The sequence below is a fragment of the Grammomys surdaster genome, unplaced genomic scaffold, assembly GCF_004785775.1.
Source record: "Grammomys surdaster isolate TR1022 unplaced genomic scaffold, NIH_TR_1.0 125408, whole genome shotgun sequence".
In the NCBI taxonomy this organism is placed as follows: domain Eukaryota; kingdom Metazoa; phylum Chordata; class Mammalia; order Rodentia; family Muridae; genus Grammomys; species Grammomys surdaster.
This window is the reverse complement of record NW_021620278.1, coordinates 1,185,029-1,192,426: the sequence shown is the minus strand read 5'-3', so window position 1 is coordinate 1,192,426 and position 7,398 is coordinate 1,185,029. Positions and strand designations below refer to the sequence as shown.

Below are 7,398 nucleotides of genomic sequence, written 5' to 3'. Positions count from 1 at the left end.
TCCCATGTGCAGTCACCAAAGGTAGATGCTGATGTGGAAGTCAGGAAGTGCATGCTGATAAGAGCCTGATATGGATGTCTCCTCAGAGGTCTTCAAGAGTCTGACATATTCAGAGGCAGATGCTCACAACTAGCCATTGAAGTGATCATGGGGTTCTCAATGGAGGAGTTAGAGTGAAGACTGAAGGAGCTGAAAGGATTTGTGGCCCCATGAGGAGAGCAACAATACCAACCAACCACAGCTCCCAGGGTCTAAACCACCAGCCTGGGAGCACTTATGGAGGGATCCAGGGCCTTAGCTGAATATATAAGAGTGGAGGGCCCTGCTGGGCACAGGTGGAAGATGAGATCCTTGACCTCATGAAGGCTGGACGCCCCAGGGGGTGGGAGTTTTGAGGGTGGGGAGGTGGGAGTGGGGGGGTAGATAGAGGTTACATCCACAAAGAAGAAGGAGGAGGTGTGAGGGGATGGGGGGTTCCTGGGTGGGTGGGGGATGGGGTAAGGGGACAACATATGAAATGTAAATAAAACATCCAATAAAAAAATTAAAAAAAAAAAAAGATTCTCACTGGTATGAATTCTCTGTTTCATTCTAAGAGATATGCCAAAAGTAAAGGATTTCCACTTTAAATAAATTTGAAAGTTTGCCTCCTTTAAGTATTCTCTAACAATTTGTGTTTGTTTGTTTGTTTGTTTGTTTTTTTGTTTGTTTTTCGAGACAGAGTTTCTCTGTACAGCTCTTGCTGTCCCGGAACTATGTAGACCAGGCTGGCCTCAAACACAGAAATCCACCTGTCTCTGCCTCCCAAGTGCTGGTGCGCCACCACTGCCCAGCTTCTAATAAATTTTAAGATGATATTTCTGGGTAGAGGGTTGTCTCACTAACTTCATTCACAAAGCTTCTATACTGTATGAAATCTCTGATAATTTGACAGACTGACATTGTGGGTAATGCATTTGTCACATTCACAATATTTGTAAGGTTTATCTCATGTATAAATTCTCTGATGCCTTTGTACATTAACTATATGGGTAAATTATTTGTCACATTCATGGTGTTTGTAAGGTTTCTCTGCTGTATGGATTCTCTGATGACTTTTCAGACAGCTTTTGTAAGTAAAGCATTTGCCAAAATTACTACATTTGTAAGGTTTCTCTCCTGTTGAATTTTCTGGTGAACACTAAGATGAGATTTTTGAGTAAAGCATTTGTCACATTCACTACATTTGTAAGGTTTCTCTCCTGTGAATTCTCAGACTACTTTTGTGGGTAAAGCATTTGTCACATTCAGTGCATTTGTAAGGTTTCTCTCCTGTATGAGTTCTCTGATGAATTCTCAGACTGCCTTTTACAGTAAAGCATTTGTCACATTCATTGCATTTGTGAGGTTTCTCTCCTGTGTGAATTCTCTGATGAATACTAAGATGAGATTTTCTTGCAAAGGATTTGTCACATTCACAGCATTTGTAAGGTTTCTCTCCTGTATGAATTCTCTGATGAACACTAAGATCAGATTTTTGGACAAAACACTGGTCACATTCAAAGCATTTGTAAAGTTTCCTTTGTGTATGACATCTCTGATGCATTTTAAGATTGAATTTTTGTGTAAAACATTTGTCACATTCACTACATTTGTAAGGTTTCTTTTCCAGATAAATACTCTGCTGACTTTGAAGACTGTCTCTCTGGGTAAAACACTTGTCAGGTTCACTACATTTGTAAGGATTCAGTCCACTGTTATTTTGTTTCAACAATGGTTTATGTTTAGAGAGAAAAACCTTATCGAATTCTGTATTTCTAATGGGTTCCTTGTGGGTTTCCTATGTGGATTCCTTGATTGAGACTAATGATTGAACACATATTTAAACCATTTGCACATTCTTTATACTTGCAAACTTGTTCAGTGTTCCAAGTTTCAGGAATTTTTAGGTTTGAGAATTGAAGAGATGCCTCTCTGTGGTTAGCTTTATGTGGTTTACTTTGCATAGATTCATGAATCATATTGCTAAGTTCGGTGCATTTAGACGACTTTTCTTGGATATTCACATGCTCATGGACAATGTACTGTGTGTATTGATCCACGACCTTCCCATACATTCCACATATGCGATGATTTTGTGAAAACAGTGCAATTAGGGATGACAGGGATGACTTACATGAGTATGAAGTGATTCAATAACTAGTGTTTGCTGAAGTTTTAGGTAAAATATACATTCTCATGGACTCATGGTCTCAAGAGAGGTTTGTTTTTTAATCATTACATGGATCCTTAGAAGAACCTCAAATTTGACCTATATCAGATGATAGGAAATGATAAATGCCTTGTAAAACTTTTTTTAATATTGTACCACATACCCACCTCAAAAATATTAACCTATAATTGCTCTTCGTTAAAGGAAATACAGAGCCAATGAATTGATCAGATCCTGAAGTATAATCCATCCAGATACTGACCCACTTGTGGATCCATTCCATATGCCGACCAGAAACAAAGACAGTATTGCTGATACTATTAAGTGATTGCTGACAGGAGCCTGATATTGCTGTCTCCTGTGAGGCTCTGCCAGCACCTGAACAACAAAAACGGATGCTTGCAGCCAACAATCAAACTGATCATGGGTCTCTAATAGGGGAATTAGGGGAAGGATTTAAGGAGCTAGGACATTGTAATCAAACTTGAAAAAGTAGATCTCCGAACAATGTATCTCTAGTTTTATGGTTACAATTTGATTCATAGTGACAATATGTAGCTTTGGTCAGGTATAAATTTATGATGTAACTGACATTGCCATGGAATCCAGTAAGCAGTTTTATTTCAGCAACTTAAATGAAAGGATAATTGTGTCCTAGAACTGAACCAATTGTCAAAAAGTAAATGAAAAATCTCTCCATAACAACAGCTCTATATACACTTGAAAGCTGTTGCAGGTTTAAAAATCATAAATGAGGGAACATTTTAAAGCAATAGTAAGATTAAAATACTCCAACTCTTTCATGTATAGAAATACAATTCCTTGTTCTGAATATTTAATTTTTTTGCACTTGAAAGACTTGAATCAAGCTAGATTAGTGGTAAGGAGAGATCTCAGAAAATATTGCACTGATTATTCTTCCAAAGAAAGCAGAGAACTGTAAAGAAAACACAGTGAAACATGATTTTAACCATAAAAAATCTTATTTTGCCTCTGTTGGGGGTCTGTAGATACTTCAAAAAGTTTGCAAAAACACAAAATGGGAACATTCAAACAGAGAATCAGGAAGTCAAGAAAAAGTGCATTCTTACCCACAAACAACAGATTGTTGTAATTCTCCATCCATGTACAATACCCTTTGAGGAAAAGTGAGACATTCCCATTCCTCCAGTGAGAAATCAACAGCCACATCCTTAAAGGATAACAGACACTGGAATGGAAATGATTGAAGAAAATATTGAAGGATAAATCTTTTCAAAAAGTTCTATGGAGAAGTGTCTGAGGTTATGAATTGTTGCTCTTCCACAGACAATCTACACAATGACTTAATATTATGCTCACATTTAGAAAGACTCTCATCTTCATCATTTTTTCTTGTTTTACTGACACCTTAGCAGTAAATGAAAGATAGGCAACCATCACATCATTAAAAACTTTTGTGTGCAATTTGATTTGTGTAATATCTTGTAAAGTCCTCTATTATGATACTTTTTTCTCAGCACCCACAATGCACTATACAATGAAATGTTAAAACCAGTTCTTTAAAATCCAGTGATCTCTTCTGAAAACTACTGGCAGGAGTAATACACAGCACATATGCATACATTCAGGCAAAGGTAAGCAACATATGTTGAAGAAAAATGAACTTTAACTTAAATAAATAATACTTTGTAAAACACTCATATATTTCCTTGTTTTTTTATTTCTCTGAGAGTACATGATACGATTATTTCAACAGCAGAAATCATTTACAGAATATAACATACAGATTTGATGTCTAGATGAAGTAACATAATTATATGAAATATGAGTTGACATCAAACAGAATCCCAATACCACATCATAAACTGTCAAATTATGATAAGAAACATGCTTTCAAATTTTACAATGCACAGATTCCTGAAATATGGACACTTGCTTATTCCTGTGTGCAGTTGCATCTCACTTGTCTGGATTACAACATATCTATTTAACATTCTGAGGACTAAGTAGAATGCTACATCCTTTCTAGAACAAACTGGTAGAATATGAAATGCAGAATTAATGGATGAACTAAATGTCAGAGTTTTTTCTTAAACAGAATAGTACTGCAGCATCTGGGCATACATTCAACATCCTATATGACACAGAAAATCAAATGCTTTGAGAAGTTATTTAATGAGAATATATTCAACACTACAAAGTAGAAAATCCAGTATTTCAGAACATGAAAATTATTTAACATTTCAGAAGTTGACATATTCAATACATATAATAACAATTTTATAAGTTCCATATGGTCTTTGATTTCAGATTGATTAGATATATATGTATGAACAAGTGGCCTAAACAGCACTGCATTCCACTGAAATACAATCATTTTCTTTGATCAAATTTTGTTTTCAAATTGAAGGAGAATTATATTAATTCTTCATGAGTATTTAATAATTATTCCTCATAGCCGGGCGGTGGTGGCGCACGCCTTTAATCCCAGCACTTGGGAGGCAGAGGAAGGCGGATTTCTGAGTTCGAGAGTTCGAGGCTAGCCTGGTCTACAGAGTGAGTTCCAGGACAGCCAGGGCTACACAGAGAAACCCTGTCTCGAAAAAAACAAACCACCAAAAAAAAAAAAAATTATTCCTCATAATATTAACAATTTAAAATTTCAATCTTCTAATTTTAACCTTATGTTAATTTTTTTCAGAATTTGACCACTTGTGTATCAAAACTGTAGCTTGCATAGAGAAGTATGATCTATAATTCTTCCTTTGTTCATGAAAAGTATAAACTTGTTTTACACTGTGTCTATTACAAATGAGCCTCAAAAATGGGGGCATGAAAAAATGACTAAGAGGTAAAGGTACTTGCTGCTTTTCCATACAAACACAATTTAATTCTTTCTAAACATATTGCAGCTCAAAACAATGTCTGACTTCAGTCAGCAGGGTATGGTGCTGCACTCAGGGTTTTAGGGGTATAATGTATTATTCGGTGTACATAAAAACATTCAGATGAACACTTATATACTTAAAAATTGTATTGTAATGAAAGATAGAAACATTGACACAACCCTTCAGTTATGTAATGCATAATTTGGATGAAGAAAAATATAGGTTCTATCAAGCCTTCTTCCTTCTAAAGAACCAAACACAAAAAATTAGGAAGAACATTAATTTTATGTTTGAAAATCCATGGTTTATACACAGCACTTAGGCGATGCCCTGTAGAAAATTTTCACTAATGTCTTTCATGTGATGAAATGAAAGACCACAGGACTTACACTGCTTTTAAAGATGGAAACCAAAAAAAAAAAAGAAAAAGAAAAAAAGACAATAGACATTTCTATACTGAGAATTTACCACAGTGACAGTATCTCTTGAGAAATGAACAGATTTGAGGTGTCAACACTTCAATGATTACTGTGTGACATAAAATATCAAAGAGAGTTGTCAGAGTACTGAAATCTGCATCATCTCACAATCACATCATTGGCAAAGGAAAGACAATTTCCCTCCATCATCTGTGCCTCTAGAGAGCTAATACATATACTATTAGGAGTCAATACATTGGGTCCCTTATAATTTTACTCTTCTACAAATTCTACTCTTCCATATATTGCTTAGTGATACAAATTTCAATATATTTCCATATGCTAATTCAAAAGGTTATGTCTGGAAATCTGACCATCCATGAAATACAATTGATGTGACACAAAAAGACCTTACTTTCACACAAAAAGACACAACTTTACACAATGTAGAAAATACCCATTAATATATTCTTCAGAATCATTTGTAATAGATGCTATTAGAGACCAGAAGGTCTCCAGTCCATGGGAATTTTATGTCCTCACAATATAAAATCCAGTAGAAATATGAAGATATTATATACATGAAAAAACAAAACATTAAATTTTCATTATCACAGAGGAAAATGAAGATCATAGAAAAGAAGCCCTTAGATAACATTTCACATATAGACAATTAGTCATTTGAATAGATTGAATTTAAAAAAAGGGATTTTTGGTGGGGCAGTTGTGGTGCATGCCTTTAATCCCAGCATTTAGGAGGCAGAGACAGGTGGATTTCTGAGTTTGAGGCCAGCCTGGTCTACAGAGTGAGTTCCAGGACAGCCAGGACTACACAGAGAAACCCTGTCTCGAAAAACCAAAAAGAAAAAAGAGAAGAAGAAGAAGAAGGAGGAGGAGAAGGAGAAGGAGAAGGAGAAGGAGAAGGAGAAGGAGAAGGAGAAGGAGAAGAAGGAGAAGGAGAAAAGGGGGGGATTTTTAAAAAATGTGGACAGAACACTGACCTGCGGAGTCTTTACCAGAGAAGCACTCATTCTTTTCATTCCTATGTTTGCTCCATCCATAGATCTTGAACTCATAGGTGTGCATAGACCTGTCTCTTGAATGCTGGGATTAAAGTCATACATGGATGTAACCGTTTCCTCATATAGAACTTATTTTTTTTCCCAGGCTGCTCTTGAACTCTGAAACCTGCCTTTCTTTTTAAACAGAAACAGAAAGCTTAACTGACTGGGATTTTTTCCTGAGATCATGACTCCCTTACTTCCTGGTGTTACTTTATTACTTGCACCATAAGCCTTGTTTTTATTTAGCTGTTCCTTTCCCTTTACTATCTCTTTAGTGCAGCTGCTTCTGTTCTTTCAGGTCCGTGGAGCCCCTTATAAAATTCATCTTGTACCTTTATATTTTGCATAGTTGAGAAATCCTCTATAAAGAATAGCTCTTACACTAATTTATATATTCTTCAACTCAGGTTTTAAGAGTTCCTTCCCACAGACTTAAGTACTGTCCTGAAGGTCACAGCATTACCATTTTCCTGACTGAATATCAGACACATTGTGCTTATTGGAATTCTGCTGTTTCTGATTATTATGATTATTGACAGGGAGAACATTCCCCAAACACATTGCCAGGGAGAACATTATAATAAGGAGGAATATATAGTACAACATGTACATTATTATATCAAAATCCTCATGCTTACATCAACCATCAATACTGGAGAAATCACAGGTACTATTGACCCTGATGTGCTCTATTGCTATACCAGACCTGGCAGACAGGCTTTGTTTATTTCTTTAAATTTTTATTTAGCTATAGAAGTGTTCTTCTGTATGGATTTATATGCATTGTATGCCTGCATGAAACCTGTTAAGCCCTGAAATAGTCACTAAATGCTTCACACAGGATTCAGGCAAAA

The 7,398-nt window shown here is 35.8% G+C and overlaps 1 pseudogene; it reads right to left on the bottom strand.

Annotated features, from left to right (window-relative positions):
- Positions 1–988: 988 nt before the first annotated feature.
- Positions 989–7,398, bottom strand: part of LOC114637734 — a 109,560-nt pseudogene continuing 103,150 nt past the window's right edge.